Genomic DNA, 20,911 nt, shown 5'->3' with positions numbered 1-20,911 from the left:
TTTGACAGTGTATAACAAAAAAAATAAAATCACCAACGAAATAAACAGAAGTTGGAATAAAAGTAACTTAATATCAACTGGTACTTTGCTGTCCTACTGTTCCATTTGTTGAGTTGTTCTGAAGCCAACAAAACAAAACATCAGTAAGAATCAGAATACAAATATGTGCTCTCTGTTATGGCCTTGGAATGAACTGATTTTTGGTTTTACCACATTGTGTTTACATCACAGATGTGAAAATCATAAATGCCAGTATACCTTAAAGCTTTCTGCTTCAGAAACCCAGGTATTACCCACTAAAGCTACATGATAGCCTCAGCTAGCTTTGGTAGACCATTTGTGGGCCAGGCACCAAGCAAGAGACAAAACTTATGTCTGATAGAAATTCCACAAAAATATCAATCCAACCGAGTAAGTAAAACTCAGTTTCAACATGGAATTCCTTGAGATTCACATAGTAAAGCTGTAAACACCACAAAAATTCATAGTGGGCTTTGGGGGAAAACTGGAAGCGTCAAGTTAATGGCTGTCTGGTGCAACTCATCTGTTCTCAGTCACAAGAGCTGGGACTGGCTGTTTGGCTATCATATCCAGCTCATGCATGCATCTACTGTTGATAATCATTCACAGTTTAAGTATATGTATGAGAGAGGTAAGCACAGAGTTAAATTAAGAGAACTTACAGGGCATTACTCTCCCAAACTGCTGTTTCAATCTAAACAGCATTTTGGGCTCAAGGTATCAAAACCTAACAAAAATACTCAAAGGCTCCATAACAAGATTGTCTCTTTTCTTTTCCTGACTTATTTCTTGAAAAGCAAAACAACAAGCCAGAACAATCAGTAAACCAGTAAATACTTGTAATATTTAAATGAATGTCAATAGTCTTCAGAGTCAACACTGCTTCAAACATCCAAGACTTCTTGTATGAGAAGGCTGACTACAAATAACCAAGTGTCAGCTGACATCTAGTGCAATCTTTAACTAGAACCTCACAGTTCAGCACGCTACAAACCTTTTACCTGTTAAATTAAAGCTATAATTTTGAAGCGCAAGAAGTCATCCACCAAGGAAAAAGAGCACCAGTTTCCCATACAGCTAAAAGTCAGCTCAGTCTGAACAGCATCTCAAAATACAAAGGACAAATTATATAATTTTCTGGAAAGGCCACGACATAACAATTTCTATGAGTTTTTCATGCTAGGTACTTGCTGTTGGAAGTTCTTTGGGTTTACTCTGCAGGTTCCTCCTATGAGAAAAGAAAAGTTATGTGCAAGACAAATGAAACCAAGAAGTTGACTTAAAGGCTCTCTGCACTATCCACAGGTCTCAAAGCTCAAGATAATCCATCCCTATCTATGACAAGAGCTCCATTTCAGAGGAACTAGAATATTTGCTTCACCACAGCTCAAAGGTGTTCAAATCCCTGCAAGATACTAACATTATATTCCATTCATTTTAATGGAAAATAGATGTCCAAATTCCCAAAGACAGCCCTTTTACCACTGGGCCCAAAGAAACAGATTACATGAAAATACCTTTCTATCACAAGAGAAGACAAGAAAAAAAATTCCAATTAAAATTGATGGAATTGATCAAAGAATGAAAGCCATCAAGGAACAGACAGGCAAAATGGGGAATAAAATAAGGGAAAAGTGCATAGAGTTATCTCTTTCCCCTCACTGAGGAATATAAAAAAATCTTCCTTACAAAAGAAAAAGAAGGTATTTCCAATTTGTTTTCTAACAGCTAAAAGGAGTGTAGATTAAAGACTAGGAAGCATGTTGAAAACTGTGGCAAAGACAGACCATAAGGTTGGAAGTAAAACACTAACTTCAGTTACTCCATTGCTCAATTAAATCACCAGCATGCACTTCAGTGTTTTAGAAGTAGCCAAAAGCACCCTTAACTCCATGGACTTGAGTTTGAACTGAATTCCCTTCAGCTCCAAAATTCCTAGCCAAGATTGCTTAGGCGTTTCAGTCTTCAGGCTTATCATAGATGCCTGCATGTGTCTAGGAAGATTGTGGTGTGTAATAAAAAACCTACAGTCATGGCTGCTTTGCAGCCTTAACCCCACTCCGCTCAGTGTGCCTTCATATACCAGCTCCCTCCTGCTAAATTGACCTCTCTGTACTCCATTGTTTCATGGGCACTCCAGACTAGATCAAACCCTGGGAACTTCTCAGTGGAGCTCTGGATGTGAGACCATCCCTATGGGGACAATGTAGTACTCGTTAGATGAAGAGCAAACCTACTTATGCATTCTCCCATTGTGACCAGTCTCTCAAGCCACAGAAGTCTTCTTGGGACCTTTCGTAGTACTTGCTAAGTCCTTTCACTCTTAAAGCAGTATGTCTACCCCCATCTTTGAGAAAATATCAGTAACTATTTAAATGAAGTGTTACTTGTAAAACCAATAGCTAGATTTTCACTTAAGAGAGCCACATCTAAGACCACACAGAGATGTTAAGACTGGCATACAGACGCACACTACTTTGTAGCCATGATAGAGACTGGGGGAAAAAATAAAAAAAAAAAAAGGCCATAAACTATAGAGGGCCACTAAATATGCCAATGACAAATATGAACAAAACAGCACAAATTGTATGGTACCCGTAAATCACATACTTCTCTCTTTTCAGCAACTGAAAGCATCTAAGGAATGCTGGCTTTTGGAGAGGTGCTCCTCATGCCCTCCCATTAGACCAATTAACCAATTCTCACACAGATGTGATTGAGATAGAGCCCTGAAAGACAAATCTACAGGTGCTTCAAAAGCAGGAATACTTTAAACTCAAGACATCAGGCCCGTAACTACCATAACACAAGTTACAGTAGAATTCTCCTCAGTCCTTCACAATGGTCCCAGGGGAGATATTATTACATTTTGCTGCTGTTGCTTGTATCTACTGTGGCCAAGAGTCCATGAGTCATTATACTTATATTTACAACATCATATACAGGAACAATCCAGTGGTACTTTTCTATCGGTGCTGACTATTCAGGATCTGCCACTTGGAAAAATTTACATGAAAATAACAAAGAATAGGAACATGTGATGCTTGAAGAGTTAGGCTCTAGTTTAATCTGCAAATGAAAAATTTAAACATTCTAAAATGTAATGGGGAAGTGACAAGAGCACAGCAATTTCTGCCCCTTGTTAAAGACAGCAAAAAAAAGCACACTTTTCCCTACCTACTTACATAGGGAATAAGCAATGCTTTCAGGGCCTGATAAGAGACATACTGCTAATTGATGAAATCATTTGTCATCAGATGCTAAAAAGAAAGTAATAAACGAAATGAGTTTTTAACATGAGCCTACAATATTTTTAGGATCTAAAAACTGCCATTAAGTAGTCTGAGTATTCTATAACAAAGGTCTAACAAAAGCTAGTTATATCTCTCTGGTTTTCAAACCTAACTATTCAAACCAGATGGCAGGTTCCTCGCTCTACTATTTAGTATTAAAGGTATCTGTGTTACAAACTGGAGTTGAATGGTTTACTCAATGAAGAATATTCATTTATGTGACTTCAAGAGAACTTGAAGAAAGCAACAGGAAACAAGTGTACGTATGCACCAAAGTAATACGAAACCCAAGATAGTTCCTTTAGAGTATAGAATAGGCATTGTAAAAAAACGTTCAAGAAGTTAGGATGAATTCACATCCATCTCAAAAATGCAGACAATTCATTTCTGCAAACCATTCAAGATAAGATGTTCTTTTAAGTGAAACTACTGAAGCAGAACTCTGACGAGTCTGATGATCCCAAAAGTGAGATGTTTTTAGTGCTATCATTATCATTATTAAACATAACTGCAATGGCAATTTAAATCTGTGTTCCAAGCCTCCTAGACACTCTTCAACATTAGACACCTTTGTGTCTTGAAGACCCAGAAAAAAGCTTACTAGTTGATTATTCTGTAAAGAAAAGCTCTACTTAACAAGACAGATGCAACCTTCTTTTATCTTAATGATATTGCCTTCAGTGGAACACAAAAGAAGCAATTGATAGCAATGACTGAAATATTCCTTTTAGAGACTTGTAAATTCAGCTGTCCACTACAAAACTCTCCAAGTGAGGAAACAAGAGGCAAAGTGAAAGAAAAGGAAACAGCGCTGAACAGTCACATTAGTGCAGGTTAGATAGCTGAACATGACAAATGGTCTCCTAATGGCCACAAGGATACAGACAATGCAACCTATGTCCCTGTATGCTGTTATTACTTCTGTACCTAAATTAAAACCACAAATATTGGTGCAGTGTTACCAAAGATACCATCCATGAACAAAGAGAAAACATGAAAAAGATGTCTCTACTATTTGGTTGGACAAGAAAACCAATATTGAAACAAGAATATTAAAGGTGATTTCTTCTGTTTCTGATATATGGTTGGTCAGTGCTGTATTTCAACCACACTGAACAAAAAACCAAACTTTCCTAAAACTGTACTGTAGAGCCTATAGACAAAAATCACTTCACTACTGCCAGTAGACTGGCTAACTTGAGTGGATAAGCAAGACTCATGTCCCTGGTTCCCACTCCGTGTTGCTCTCTGGAACATGTGCCTCTTGATTTGCATCAACAAGTGTCTTGAAATTTGCACTGAGAACAAGAAGGACTTTGATCAAAAAATAGCACACATTTTTCTCTGCAAGGAACTTCACAGAGAGGTACTAAATTTACAAAAGCAGTTGAAGGAGGTTTCAGAGGGACTTGACAGATTACAGGCTGATGACACTACTGTTACAGCCTCAGTGGAAATGTGGTTTGATCTAATTAACAACAAAGAACTAGAACCACTGAAGAACAAAATTAAAAAATTATTCAAAGACGCTTGGAAGCTTTCCATGTCAGAGCCACCAGGACTGACTCCAAACACAGATGGACGGGATTAGAACGAGAATAGGATGTCGTGGTTGGGACGGGCACCAAACATAGTCCAGATATCTCAAATCTTGTAAAATTAAAAACTGAAGATACATATTTTTGCCTTAAATGTGCAATTACAAAGTTAATTTGATTGAACACAATTAATTTAATCATGCAGGTGGAAAGCGGAAATAGTACATCAGGGCAGACAAGATGGCTGAGCTTACAAATGCTGGATTTTAGAACAGATGCATTGCTGTCCGGTCAACTCAGCATCACTTTTTACACATTTTTAGTTTATGCATATCCCTTTGATTGAAACGGTATAACAGTGTAGGTGCTAAAATCAGAGAATCTGGCGAAGTACACTGATATCCAGAGCTAGAGATAAATCCTCACAGACTTAACTTTTTTCATAGACTATGGATGGAGACCATGAGGATGTTCTCATATTTTCATTACAGAATCACACAGTTTACATTTCAGATAATGGGTCTTTTGGGGTTTAAGGTGTAACAATGCCTGTAAAATAAATAGCATCACATGCATATACTGTTTCAGTGGATAGAATACTACATTTGAGTGTTTTCTTTAAGAAACTTTCATAGAAATAACCAAAAAAAGGCCATGTTTGGGAGAAAAATTGAACCCTGATATGTTGTCTGCTGTTTCCACATACACATTTTCTCTCCACACCCAACAGAGAACGCATACCTCAGCTGAACAATTGTGAGCATATGTTAGCTATGCCAATATCCTGTGGAAAGTAACAAAAGGCTTTAACTTATTTTTAACTGTCAGAAGTGCATAACTAAGAAAGTTTGTTCTTTAGAATTTCAAGTCAGATTTGAGATTACAGCATTTCCCTCTTTGGGAAGCTGTATGATTACTAATCTTACAATTAAAAAAGTAAAAGTTAATGAGGAAACATGTTAACATCAGATGATTTACGTGCCTATTAATATTACAAGTGTATTGGGGGAAAAAAAAAGAGGGAGGGTAGACTCATTGTGTAATCCAGTCCTGGTGAAATGCCGGACAATTTTGAGACTGATAAAGTGAGTCACTGCCAACTGACTCAGCATGACAACAGGAGTTCATTGTTGCCTTCAGACCAACGGAAGCAAGCAGCCAGTTGGTTCAAAACGGATTCTTTCTTTCACTAATATATGATATTTCCATCATCATCTTGTTCTCCTTTTCCATCTTCCATCAGACCCTCTAGTGTCTCCGGTACATACTGCATATATTAAGCCCTGCACTGTTCAGCTACCACCAGATACAACTAACATAAAGCCTTCAGTTGCAGCATGTTACAAAATTAACTTAAAACGCTGGAATACATCTCCATTTTTAAGTCCCAGTATATTTATATTTCACATATGGTTTTTGCTAGGCTATTCACAGGGGGGACTATAAAGCATTTCAACATGTGAGGTACTCTTGTAAACTCCGCTATGTCCTCAGTTGCACTTGCTGTCCTCAGGCATGGGGGATGTTGTACTGCAAGCATTAATACGGATATACGTGCCGCCTGTTACATCCACATCTCCCCCTCCCTGTTTGTAGGTTTGGCAACAGCAGGATGGCTGAATTAAGCTCAAAAACTAGAATTCCTGTTTGTCTCCAAGACCTTCTAAAGATTGTCTTCTGCCAGTCACTGTGACTTCCCCCAGATACTCTGAAGTTTTACTCTGTTACACTCTGAAGGATAACAAAACGAGAGTTCAGCAGCTCCCCTGGGGCTTGTGACCCTTCAAAGTCTGGGCAATGGAACTAACAAAATATACTGTCCCCATCCTTAAGATCTCTCAGGACTGAAGCTATGAGAAGAGTTTGTTTTAAATACTGGGGTTTTTTTAATATGCAGGACTGAGCAAAAGGAAGGTTCACCTGTTGCATAACATGTACAAAGTGTACAAAGTAATTTTACAAAGTCTTGCTTGTGGTTCTTTTCCTTCAACACACTCAAATCTCAGTCTCATCATCCGTTATTTTCTGCTTTTCTACTAAAGCTGCTTCTCCTGAAGTCTGTGAAAATCTTTTTTTCCAAAAGAGATCACTAGAGTCTTAAAAGTTTACTGATTTAACTGCAGCTTATGAGAGAGAATCCTGAAAATAAAAATAAATTGTTTTTGAGAAGAAACAAACAACAAGAAAGGTCCCTAATTGTTCAAGCAGCGAAAGCATCCCCAGTCATTATATCTTCTTTAAAATAATATTTTGCTGAAAGGAACTATGCCACATCAAAAATTATCATGCCAGGAGCAAGAAACACCTCACAAGTGAAGGACAAAATTAGTAATCAACAAATCTGGTTTATATTCATGATAACTTGGCAGGTGACTTTGACTGAGGCAGTCAGCTTCTCTAAATCGGAGTTTATCCATCAGTGCAGGAGGCTACTAATGCTTCCCTATTTCAGGAGGGTGTCTTAAAGCTTAATTAATTGATGTTCATAAAGAACTAAGATTCTCAGAGAGGCATCAGAGAACACCAAAGTATTATTAATCTCAAGTGCCAAAAAATTATCACTGCTCTTGTATGAAACAGCTCTGAAATATTTGTAATTTCTATGGTAGCAATATCCCCAGTTCAGTTCACAAATGATGAGAGTTATCCAAATAAAATAAATGTCTGGTCATCAGAGTAAACAAAGACATCATTTTACGAGTCCAATCTAAATTGTAGAGATAATCAATATGAGAATAGCAGTGCCCACAATGAAACCTGTATTAATTATGAAGAGAGTTTATGAAAGAAATTAATCATTATTATGGAGTTCGCTGTAGGAATTTAATAGCATGAGCCAATTCTACATGACTCTTATGATGCTTGAGGTCAAATATGCTGAGTTTGAAATAAACTTTAATCTACTCTGAACTAACTTTGTATAAAAAAAGAAAGCTTCTCATAAGTTCCACAGTACTGCCCAAAATAACAAATCTACTCTACCCCATAAGTGCGTGTGGTCTGATATGCCATCCTGAAAATAGATTCTAGTGTCTCTCTTCCTTCTCCTTTTTTTTTTCTTTAGTTTAAATAGGTGCTATAGAAAAATTATATACAGTGATTATAAGAGAATATTAGATATGGGAGATAACCAATATATTTTTAAGCTTACTTTGTAGGTTTTTTTTCCTTAAGTAACCACCCTTCCAAAAAAAACATAGCAATGTTTATGGAAATAAAGAAACAATTTATAACAATTTTAGGTACCATACCGCAGTCATATAAATATCATTTTCTAATAAAACAAACTGGGAGAAACCCTAACAGAACTTAACCCATAGTATCCAAAACAAAAACTCAAGAGACTTTCTGTTCCAAAATCAGACCTGTTCTTCAGAGCTAATGATTCGTATCCACTGGTCAACTTCAGGACTAATCTATTAATCCTTTTTGTAAGATTAAAAATTCTCTGGGGAGAGGCCATGACTGGAAGTGTTGAAAATGCTCGAAGTTAGCTTAATTCCATTTCCAGTCAAGTCAGGTCCTGGTTATCTTCAAAGGGAGAAGAGCTAGACCGATGCTGAGAGCTTTTGAAAAGCCTGTCCCTTTTATTTATTTGCTTTTGGGAAGCACCTTTTAAAACAAATAAAAGCAGCAAGATATAAGTAATGAGCCCACCACAGCTCTGAGGTCCATGCACGGCATGGACTCCATGGGACAGAAGTGAATAGAGAATTCTTGGCAGGGTGTGGGGTTCTTGTTTGGGATATTTCTAAGCATGTGTATGTGCACAAGGGAAAGGAAGGTAAGCCATCAGGATGCAGCCAAGTCAAAAAGGTTGGCTACTTCTACAAGTCGCGGAGTCGTGCAGCAGAAAAAGTATCTTCTTGCTTTTGCAAAATACAGGATTAGCCATCTTGGAGACCTCTAATAACGTATGCAAAGCTTACAATACTGTCAGTAACAATTAGTTGTGCAAAAGAAGGAATGAACCCTTAAAATTTTACAAGAACAAACAGTCTCCAATTAAAATAGTCTAAAAGAGCTCAGTGTGAATATTTCTCTGAGCTTCCTTTGTTGATGCCGTAGGATTTCTTTGTAGTTGTACAATTCTGCAAGCTAAAATTCTCTTGGCAACTACAGACTTCCTTACTTCTGATCTCATCACACACAGATGGCTCCAGGCTTGTAAAATATTATTAGGGGACGTGTTGGAGTGGCCTGAACATGGGTCACTCCAGCAGCGTAATCTGACTCTAACAATTTCTCTAGACTTACATAACCTTGAGTTCTGCCGTTGTTTCCCAAAGTGCAAAATAGGAGGAAAGTCTACCTCCTCGTGAAGCAATGAGAACATGTGAGTTAATATGCATACAACGCTATAAAAAAGGAAAAGTGTTACTGCTATTTGGGGAGAGTAAGATAGGGTCATGTGGGCTTCGGTTTTATTCTCTGAAACAAACACTGACACAGTGCCTGAAGAAAAGCAAGAGGTGTACTTCTGCTTGTTTTTTAAACAATTTGTAGCTTTTGCATGTAAAGTGTTTAGAAGAAGTCTGAATAGCTTAATAATTAAACCAAAAATCTTTAGTTCTAAAAGTATTAACATTTACCAGAGTAGATGTTTTTCAGTGGTGTCATAAATTCACAGTATTTACCCACCAGTTCTGGTTTTCATAACAAGACTGTGGTTTTTATTTTGATCACTGGTTAATTTATTGCTGCAGCACATCATTTTGCTTTGCTTTTGGAGGTTCTGAGGAAAAGTAATTCTTTACAGACAATGTTCAGATGGTATTTTCAATTAAAAACACTTAAAGCAGAAAGGAACGGTTGTCTGGTAGGGGGCTGAAGATCAGAGTTCAATGCTTGGCTGTACAATAGACTCCCTGGGGAAATTTTCAAAGGCACAAATGGCAGGTTGGCACATCACTCCCTTGCTTGCTTTAGTGGGAGTTAGTTACTTCTGAAAATCTCTTTCCTTTCCCTGGATTATCCTGATGAAGTCACTGAATATTTCTCTGTCTTGCTCTGCAACCACTACAGTGGAAATTCTAATATTTTGTGTCCCTCGCCTATAAACTGACTTGCCTGTTTGACTATAAGCTTCCCGAGACAGAACCTCTGTTTTACAGCATGTAAAATACCCCACACCAGTGGATGGGGCACCGGTCTCATCTGGGACCCCTAGATTCTGTTAGAGCACATACATGCAAATAATGGTAATACTAATTGGGAACCTGGAGAGTATTAATGTAAACTGTTTTCCAAAGCCTGGGTTACCATGCTTTCAAGGAGCAGTATTGCATTGGTAAAAAGTACCACAAGGGAATGGCATCCACATAACAGGTGCAGGACAAGAAGATGGGGTAAATGTCTCCTACGTGGCACCAAGCAGATGATCAATTCATTGAAAAAGAAGATTACTAACTCTCTTCACCTCAATTTCTGATTTCTGGTAACCTTACTTTAGGCCAACTTGTTCTGTTTAAGCCTACATTCTTTGACTGAAATGTTACATTTCACAGGAACAAAAAGCAAAGCTTAAGCATATGTAATCCATGAGGCCTTTCAGAAAACAAATCATGAACCTGAGTATGAATTTGCAGCATGAGAGTACAAGCACCCCACTACTGCGGTAAATAAGCCAGTTCTGTCTTATTTAACTTGCAAGTCAGGATTAGGCCAGACAATTTTTTTTCTTCAAACCACAAATGTAAAATTCTCAAAAATGTGATGTCTGGAACCACTTAAAGGGCAAGAATGACAAAACAGTGAATAAATGGGTATGACAAGTAAATTCAAGGAAATACTGATCTGTATATTTGTTTATTCAAAAAGTGGAGCACCCCACAGATTTTTTTCAACTAAAACTGATAATTGTTTTTTCTACACTATTGAACTTAAATGTGGTGTGACCACAAGTAAAGATAAAGAACCATTCATATTCCACATGGAATAATAACCTACTACCTTACCAGGAATTATCAAGTTTGCCAAATGACATTCAGATAGCACTTATTATATCCCAGAATATCACCAAAGAGCAATGACGTCCTTCAGATACCCAGGAGTAGTTAAACCAGGTTTTTTACTTTTGTACTATTGCATAAATTATTCTCTAAGCCATTCATCTTCCTCAACAATCTCTTTATGGCTATAACCAAGATCTAAGGTTTGTTGGCAATTTTTTTTCCTCAAGTTAACTCAGCAAAAGCCAGAAGCATTACAGTAGAAATTATTTCTCATATAATCCATTCATAAGACTAATGCATACCTTTATGTGCTAGGCATATCTTCTTGCTTCTTTCTGCATCATCCAGTTTCTCTCATCTATGCAATCAGCCCAGTATGCAATACAAGACAGAATTCCTACCATAGATGTAAATAATTCAAAAAAGTTTGTAACTCCTCAGGGAGATTTAGTCACAGATCACCTGTTCATAGAGTTTAAAGACATATCAGAAGAGTTCCAGGATTATTATAGACCAACAATGGGAAAGGTTATAACAAAATATCAGCATAGAACTAAAACTGGCTTTGATTTTGGATAAATTAGCAAACTTCAAAGGGATTGGCATAAAAGTTACAGTGGAGGAATGTTGTTTGATTGCATCATGTACTGGGACGCTAGTGCAGTCAGACCCAGAAAAAAAATACACATCACAGTCTGACATGGCTCTGCTATTAGATAAGTAAACTGTATGATTGCCAAATGAAGAGGTCAAAAAAAAAAATCCCAACAAAAACAAAAAAGCTGATAAAGCAAATTACACCAAGAGAATCTGCAGTGCAATACAAACAAAAGAAACCCAAACAAACCCCATTCCTGTTACTGATGGGATGCCCCTGTGTCCCACATGGCATCTTTGCAAATGGATTCTGCAGAGAGTGAGAAAGACACAAGCACGCAGTTCTGCAGTGACAGCAGCCCAGGCAGAATATCACCATTTGCCACCCGAGAAACCTTGAACTAGTGCCCACATGCCTCCATTTCTGTTCTACTGATCTACTAAATCAGTCACATCTTAAGATAGGTTCACAATCATAGGTGACAAATCCCCAAACCTTTCTCTTCGTAACAATCCTTGCATTTTCCTCCCAAAGGCAAGGTATGCTAAGGACATTCTTCGTGTGTCCAGAGGCCAACAGACTGTCACTTTCTTTACACAGTGTACCACATACAACTAGGACACAGAAAGGATTATTTAAAACTCTAAAGGAGACATTTATACCCAGTACATTTCCAAAATAAGGATGGCAAGTTGCTGAAATAACTTATTTAAAACTTTTTCTCAAGTACAGAGTGATAGAATTAGAGTAAAATCATCTAGAAGGGGTTGGAAACACTTTCTCATGAAGTCTTAAACATCACTTCTAGTGACATTAACTTGAGCTACGCGTCCCACCGGAGAGCAAGTGTCAGCAAAGTAAATGCATTAGTTAAAGCTTAATAGTAGTTTGGTGTTCAATATCCTGAAATATTTAACATGTTTTTTCCCAAAGTAAACTGTTATTCAGTTTTAATGAAGACATTAACCTGCTTGATTTGTAAGCTCCCATGGGAAGTCAGTCTAAAACACTGTCACAAGAGGTAGGCAGAAGTAACAAGCACTGTGACAGGAAATCAAGCACATTTTAAATGTTAAAAAAGCAGCCAGAAAATGAGTCTCAATATGCTCTTGTTTTCTTTTAGTTTTGTTTATTTTTTTGGTAAGATGATTTCTGCCCTTTAAAAGATGCCAATTAAGGCTGGTTATAACGTAGTCTGCACGTAACTGTGGGCATTGAAATCTACGTGAGTTTTCACCAAGTAATTTATAAACAAGAAGTGGTAGAATACAGACTCAAAACAAAAAAGTTTTGGTCATATTCTGAACCTCAAGACACTTTTCATTTTCCAGCATTGTAGGATGACAGCTTTAAACTGGAATCCACTGTTACACTTTTAGTCACAGTTTGAATTTTCTGGACTGACTTTGGATAGAGTCTACATTTCATGGGAACAGCCGGTTTTGTGAGCTTTCAGCTTGAAATGATAGTTGATATAACAAGATGAGCAAAAATGGTGAGACCCCAAGCAATTAAGGTGGGTGTGTACTCTTCCTGAAATGCATATTGGTGGTTAGAAAAGGGAGACAAGCTGGCTGCTTTGTTTCACAGTAGCTGCGTTTAGTTCATGCTGTCAAGCATGGATTCTGACACTTAACAGTATTAATGTTGCTATTTCTATTGATATAATTAGCACTTCCATAAATAATAGCTAAAGCTGCCATAGCTCAGTATATTACTGTAATCAGCACCATCAGGTCCTTCTTCTTTACACACCCTCCTGGAAATACAAGCTGATTGATCTCAACAAGAAGACAGGCACTGAGCAACGCTGTTGATTCTAGCAGCCCAGCTAAAAGCAGCTACTACCACGTAGAAGACTCTCCTAAACAACTAGTTTGTATGTGTGAGACTAAAGTTTCTCATCAGTCTTGCACCTGCCAATGTTTGAATGCTATAAATAGGGACTCTTCTTTTCAGCCATATGATAAAAAAAACCTCGCACTGAGTTCAGTGGATGTTATTCATACATTACAATGAGGGAGAAGTCCTACAAATACTTTGGAGAGAAACTGGACCCAATCTTTAGATTCCATCTAAATTGCACAAAGATTTTGTTTAGTTACTTCACAGCTACGAAACAGGAAGTTGCTTAACAAAACAGATATTGCTTCTTCTAGAGAAGAATAGCAGCACCTGCTATTTCCATCCCTAATTTCATTGTTACACTGAAAAATAATGAAGAATAACAACTTTTCTAGTGGCCCGAGCACCAAACTTCAGGCACTCCCAACCTGTTCCAAAGAACCTTGCTCTGGTTTCACTCTGCCTAAAAGCTATAACTTCTATGTCAGTTCTGAGGGTGTTCAGTATCTAACTTCACATCACTATCCTTTTAATGACAGCAACTTATAACTTCCATGGGTGGGAGAGGAAACTGTACAGAATGTAGCCCTGGTGGTAGAAATAAAGTCTTAGGGTCTCAAAAGATGCATGCTAAAAACATAAGCAGTTAAAAACTCCTACCAATTTTTGAAACAGTGGTTATTTTCTGCTTCCATCATCTTCCATAAAGCGATGTGGGTAAACACCACACAAAGATTTTCTTAAGGCCAATATTTACAGTGTCTGGAAATAGAAAGTGTTATGTATAAGAAAAGCAGCCTAGATTTCTGACCATAGTTTGTCACAGAAGTTCTTTAAAAGCTTGAAGTAAGCTTTAGGCAAATGGATGTGCTAAAGCTCGTATGGAGGATTTGTATGTATAATTATTTTTGGGTGTAAGACACGCACATTTTTGTATCCTGTAAGTTCTTCTAGAAAGAGTACTTCCTAGGTGTAGTATTTGAAAACTTAGAATGGTAAAGAGGATAGTACAATTCCAAAGAAGCTTTAAACTCCTGTACTACTAATACAGCTCACGCTGCATGAGGCCAAAGCACTCACACAGCACTGTCTTTCAGTCGTATCAATGCCAAAATCATTCCTGTATAATTCCACTGATGTCACTTCAGTTATTTGAAAGAGGAAATTCATGTCTAAGACACGTTGTTTTCTGATGCAAACCTAGAATAACCACACTGAAGTTTATAAAGCTACTGACAGTGGCATTTATTGTCAAACCAAACAGCCAATGGAATAATTGGCACCTACCATTTGAAACTATTATTTGAGATATTATACGTAACCATAAATGCAGCATTTTGAAATGCTCCGTGTACATACTTCGCAAATATTTGTGATGACAGCACATGGTATTATTCCTATTATACAGGTATGAAACAAAGACTGAGCAATTTTCCCTAACGTCAAATATGCTCTTTGTGGCAGAGCAAAGCACTTCATAAATCCCAAGTCTTAAGCCAGGAACGAAAACCAGTAAGCAAGTACTCAATCTTCGGTATGCTTTCATGAAAATATAAGAAGCAATAACTGGATTAGACCCCATTTTTGAAGAACAAAGCGAGGAAAGCTGAAGAAATAATTTCTTTGAGTAAGTAGTAAAAGAATCAGACTTGGAACTTTACTTGGTATCATGAGAAAATTTGATTAAGTGTTGTATTTTGGTATCCCTTGAGGCACCTTTCATGAAGACCTGGGAAAATCAGAGTAAAATCTGAAATCTACTAGTATCGGCAAGGACAAAATAATCTACAATCTGATTTTTTTGTTGTTGGTTTTTTGGGGTTTTTTTGTTCTGCTCTCTCTGCTCAGGCCACAAAGCAATACAGACCTTCCAAAATCACCTCTGGTTGTGACAACTTGTCAATGGTAACTCCTTTCTTTTGGCTCAAAATGCCCAGTGATTCACCTCCATGTATACTGCTCATGAAAATAAAGGAATGGAATTCTGTTTTGCTTGAGTTGCTTCAATACCCATGAACAAGGGTAAGCACGCCTATGGAAGGATAAACAAATAAAGTTGACTACAAGCTGCCAATGAAAGACACTATCTTGTTTTTCAGTACCATAATTATTTGTACACACTTTCTACAATAGCTGGCCTCTTCAGAGAGCTTAAACTGCTGGTAGGATTTCTATGTGTGCAATTACAGATGAATTCTGCTTACTTAACATTAATTTGGTACTTTGAACAAATTAAAAATAATTATTTTTCCCCATAGCACCTTCTGCATTAATATCTGCAGTCACTCTGGAATCTTAATGAGCTAAACTTGGTAAGTTCTGTCCATACTTGGCTAGAGGACAGCCTTTTTCTTCATGATACACATGCAATCATTTGGGAACAGTTTGCTAGACTAAAATCCACCTCGCTTGAAGGGATTTACAGCCTCACATGACAAACTATACTGAACAATGCTGAGGCCTTGTGAAAAAAATAAGCAAAAAGAACACATCCATTTTCTAATACCAGGATAGAAGTAGTAAATACTGAGGGCCACCTGGAATTTGACCAAGGTTACCCAGCAAGGATCAAATCCTATTTGTCTTCGGCAAGCAGTCCTGCTGAAATCAAATAAGCCTCCAGCACTGATCAGTGTGCTAGGGCTATGGTTTAACCTCTGAGGCATGCTATAAATCCTGTGTGATAAAATAGGTGGTATGGATTAATTTCTAATTCCGAATTACAACTTCTCATTGAAGAGCTGAAAATCCAGTTCCTCACACAGATTTAAATAACAAGGACAAAACCATGCTGAGATATTTTCAAGACTTTTACTTTTTAAATTTCAAACAAAGTATTTTCCAGGATATCCAATTAATGCAGAGACAGTTAAACCACACCAAGGTAACAGAACAAATCATGCACTATGATATAGCATCTTTTTTTAAAAACAAAAAAAATCTGTCTGCATATCTAGTCACTAATTTACCCAATAAATTAATTCCACAAGTGGCTCTCCGAGTCATCGGTCTGAATTATCAAGTTTCTGCTGTCTTTCCAAAACAATGCCAGGCATGCATGTGCGTAGGAGGGATGGGACAAGGAAGCCAATAGGTGCAGCTGTGGCCTGGGAGGCAGAAAGTCTGTTCAAACTCTGTCACTGCCTGCTCTTTGACATTGGGAAGTCATTTCAGTGCTGTTTAATTCAGGATCTTTCTTGCATATAACATTTTAGCAATGAAGTCACTCCCCAAACATTTGAAAGGCAAAGACAAGCCCTCATTAACTTCAAGAAATCTTCTTTTCCCTTCAAAATTGGAAACACAGGGGGTTGTGTGTGTGTGCCTGCTAGTCTGTTTGTGTTTCTTGCCTTTGTATCTTTCTCATGTGTAAACCAGAAAAAATTTAAACCTCCACAAGGCACCTTTATTAAAGTACAGGTCAAAGACAACCTCTGTAAATTCAGGCTATTGAATGAACTAGCTGGTATGTTGTACATCTGGCATCGCTGCCGCACGGGATCTGAACAGCTCTCCTCTTTAGTCTGAATGCTAGCGATCCTGGTTTTAACACAGGGAGCTTAGGATTCCATTCCTAACATTGCAACGTAGTAACAGCAACCATGAAATCCTTGGCCAGAAGGATTTCTGGTTTTATTTTTTTTGGTGCTAACACAACAAACAAGCTACTTTTTAAGACCTCCAAACCATTTCATTTTGGCATACACAAGAAATCTATATCTTTAACAACTGACTAGTCACAGATTCTACATGCTATCAGAAAGTTTTCTTCTGCTAGAAATGAGGATTTTTTTAAAACACCTACAGATTAAATGATGAGATTTAAAATAATGCTGAAATCTTCTGTAATGTTCTTCCTGCATTACAAATGGACTATTAAATCAGTGAAGTGCCAATCAAACGCTTTTGTACTTTGAAAGAAAGGTTTAAATAACAAAAGCAGTTTTTCAGGCCTCTCTCTCCCTCGTAGTCAGTGTCACCTATGCACTAATTACAACATATTTACTCTCTTTTCTAGTAAGATCACAATTGAATAGATTTTTTAGAACCTGATTTTTAAGAAAAGTTGCAATCACAGCCTCGTGGATTCTGGCTTTTAATAATCCAGCTTGTCTAAGAAAAATACAATGTTGTGCAGTAAACTTCAAGACATATGACAGGATTGAATAATAACATCTCTAGATTCAGTCTCCACCTTTAAAAAATCAACTCACTGCATGACCTCGGGTGAACCATTAATCAACCAGGGCCAAATCCTCTGCAGAGTGAACACAATGGAACTAGCAAGTTTGTATGAGCCAAAGATCTGGCCCCAAGTTTCCAGAAGTTTTGATTTGGACTAGCCAAATATTGGAATTTTCTTCCTATGAAAAAAGTGTCCAGTTGCATTTCAGGATAAGAAGTAACATTTTCATATCCTTTGTGGAATAAAAATTCCAAGCTATTCCCTTAAAGAAAGGGAGAGGGATAGTGTGCATGGGGGGGGAGATGGAAATTTCTCAAGGGAAGTTTCTGTAAACCGTGCTTTTTCCCTGTAAGCAGAAAATTGAATTGACAGAATTCTTCAGGGCAGGTAGCCATCAGCCATCACTTTATTTTTCTGGTTAGAAAAATCTAACCTTCCCCCCCCAGTAAAACTAGAACTTTCCTGCAGAACAGTAAAACTTCACGAATATCACATTTTCTGCTGGGGTGGGAAGGATCCTCCCAATCAGCTCTAATACTTTATACTCGTAGCATCTACTGAAGACAGCCTAGCTGCTAAAAGAGCTCTTGCCTCTGAGGTCGGTCGTTTCTTTTTTGTGTAAGAGAAGGGTGACACTATTTTCCTATCACAGGTTTATTTTTCAGTTACTCTTTCTTGCAAAGGACCCCAGGATTCACAGATGCCACATGATTCTGCATTTCTACAATATTAGCCTCATAATTTAAAGATGTCTTTTCTATATTAGAGTACATTCCAGGCATTCAGAAGGACCCGGGGTGTCCAGATTGCAGGACTGTTACAGTTTTTATAGATACTTTGTATAGATACTTTTTTAAGAGATACTTTTTTTCTTTTTTTTTAAAACAGATACCTTTTCTTTTTTTTTAAACAGATACCTTTTCCTTTTTTTTTTAAATGATACCTTTTCCTTTTTTTTTAAAGGGATACCTTTTGCCTTTCTTTTAAAGGGATACCTTTTGCCTTTCTTTTAAAGGGATACCTTTTGCCTTTTTTTTTAAGGGATACCTTTTGCCTTTTTTTTTAAGGGATACCTTTTGCCTTTTTTTTTAAGGGATACCTTTTGCCTTTTTTTTTAAGGGATACCTTTTCCCTTCTTTTTTAAAGGGCTACCTTTTCCCTTTTTTTAACAGATACCTTTTTCAATAGATACTTTCCCCTCCTAAATAGTTGCTTTGGTGGGAGAATCTAGCTTGAGGCTTGGTGTATTAGCTCATTTTACTCTACCGTGACTCACTTTCTTCGGATTTCTCAGCAAAGAGGAGGACTACAAGACTGACAAAAGGGTATTTACCCTGAAAAATAAAGTCTTACTCAGCTACAAAGGGAAGAAAGCCGGGATAACGCAGTACCGGGCAGCCCGACTTCTAGTTCTCTCGCTGCCAGGACTAGGAAAAATTCCTTTTACCCCTGCGCTTCGATGTATAAAAGCGAGAACGGTCCCTGCTGAGAGGGCGAGGGAAGCCTGGGCAGGAGCCCCTGCCATCTTGGCACCAGCAGGCGCCTGGCACGGGGAGGACAAGCGCCCGGGGGCTTTTCGAGCCACCGGCGGGACCCGCGATGCGCCCCGATGGCTCCGGCGCCACCGCCGGGCTCGGCGCGGCTCCCCGCTCTGTGAGCCCCAGGGGGCGGCAGAAAAGAAGGAAAAACAACTACAACAACAACAAAAGCAAGCGGCTGAGCTCGTGGGCAACTCCTCCCAAGCCTCGGCTCTTCCCCGCCGCCCCAAAACGCTCCCCCCCGCGCCCCCACGGGCATCTTCGCACCCCCCCGGCCAGCCCCGTCCCCATCCATCTCCGCCTCAGCCCCCGCGCCGGGCACAAAAGGGCGCTGCCAACTTTTCCCAACGGAAGGAGGAAGAAGGATAGGAGGAAGGGATGGGATGGGATGGGATGCGTCGATGCCAGCTCTCCCGTCCAGCTTCGAGGCGCTGGCACGGCGGGTGCGCAGGGAAAACCCCGCCACGCTCGGAAACTTTGATCGGGACGAGGAGGGAAAAACAAGCTTTTTCGCGAAGCAGTGGATACCAGCCCTCTCTCTCTCTCTTTCTTTCCCTCCCTCCCTCCTTCCTTCCTTCTGTCCCTCCCTGGCCGCCCGGATCCCTGGCCGCACGCCCAGCGCCCTCGGGGCGGGCGGGCGGGCGCTAGGACCTGGCGGCTCCCGCAGGCGCTTGAGACCCAGCGCCTCGGGGCGGGCGGGCAGACGGGCGCTGGGACCCAAGAGGCTCCCGCGGGCGGGAGGGCGCGCGCTCCCCTTCATTTTTCCCCCCCACTCCCCAGTCCGCCCGCCTCAGCGCGCTGCCCGGCCCGACGTAGCCCCGCCCCCTTTGTGGGCGGAGCCCTCCCGCGCAGGCCCCACCCCTTACCCCCCCGCTGACCCCGGAAGCGCGGTACCTCTCTCATCTTCTCCCTTTTCCCCCTTCGCGCCGCGGCCCCGGCGCGTTCACAGGCGGCAGCCGCCGCCGCGCCGGCCCCCTTCATTGGCCCCCGCCCCGCCGCGCCGCGCCCATTGGCTGCCAGCCCCGCCGCTCCCGCGCCGGCCCCGCCCCCCGCCCCGCCGCGCTGCCTCGCGATTGGCGGAGCCGGCCCCGCTATCCGCCATCCCTATTGGGCGGCGGGAGCGCCGCTCAAGCCGGCGCCGCCCGCCATTGGCCGGCCCAGAGCTCCGAGCGGGTGCCTATTGGCCGCCTCGAGGGCCTCCGCCCCACCGGGGCAGCGCGTTATAGGGCGCGTTCTCTCCGCCAGACCCCCCCCTCCGCCTTCCACGCCTTTTCCATTCCCCTCCCGCTTTATTTATTTATTTCCCACCATAAACTTAAATGACCCCAGCGGAGGGGGGCGGGGGGGGAAGAGGAGGAGGGAAGGGCAAGGCGGAGCCGGCCAATGGGCGAGAAGCAATTCGGGGCGGGGGGGCAATGGGAGCGCGGCAGCCTTGGCGGCGCTTGGGGCGCTGCCAGCCAATCGGGGCACGCCCTTTACCCCCCTCCCCCCCCCCCCCAATTCCTCCGCGTGGGGCGGGCATGAAGGGAGGAGGTAGAGCCGCTCGCCCTCACGCTCGCCTTCGCGCGGTGGCGCCGTCCCGGCCCCTGGGTCGGTCCCGGGCGTGGGAGGAAAAGGACGCGAAAGCGTTTCCTTCCTCATGACGGGGAGAGCTGTGGTGGAGCTCACCCCCCCACCTCCTTTCCCCCTCCTCGACCCGCGCTCCCCTAGCGCTCCCCTCAGGCGCCCCAGGCGCTCCCCAGGCAGCTCCTTCATTCACCTCGGATCCCCGCGTTCGGGTTTGGGCCCCTCACTGCAAGAAGGACAGCGAGGGGCTGGAGCGTGTCCCTAAAAAGGGCGACGAAGGTGGGGAAGGGGCTGGAAGAACAATTCTTACGAGGAGCGGCTGGGGTTGTTTAGCCTGGAGAAAAGGAGGCTGAGGGGAGACCTTATCCCTGC

The 20,911-nt window shown here is 40.7% G+C and overlaps 1 protein-coding gene across 2 annotated transcripts in view; it reads right to left on the bottom strand.

The window, feature by feature from the left end:
* ZBTB20 (zinc finger and BTB domain containing 20) overlaps window positions 1-19,942 on the bottom strand; it is a 492,240-nt gene extending 472,298 nt beyond the window's left edge. Inside the window, exon 1 of one of the 2 annotated variants that reach the window (XM_069867452.1) lies at window positions 19,868-19,942. The gene's annotated coding sequence lies outside the window, so the exon portion shown is untranslated. Of the gene's footprint in view, window positions 1-11,108; window positions 11,202-19,867 lie in introns of those variants that run through there. The other variant, XM_069867468.1, reaches the window with a different exon arrangement.
* Between the last annotated feature and the right edge of the window lie 969 nt (window positions 19,943-20,911).

This window comes from Phaenicophaeus curvirostris, chromosome 1 (genome assembly GCF_032191515.1).
Source record: "Phaenicophaeus curvirostris isolate KB17595 chromosome 1, BPBGC_Pcur_1.0, whole genome shotgun sequence".
NCBI lineage: Eukaryota > Metazoa > Chordata > Aves > Cuculiformes > Cuculidae > Phaenicophaeus > Phaenicophaeus curvirostris.
The sequence above is the reverse complement of the archived record's forward strand: the minus strand, read 5'-3'. Positions and strand labels throughout refer to the sequence as shown.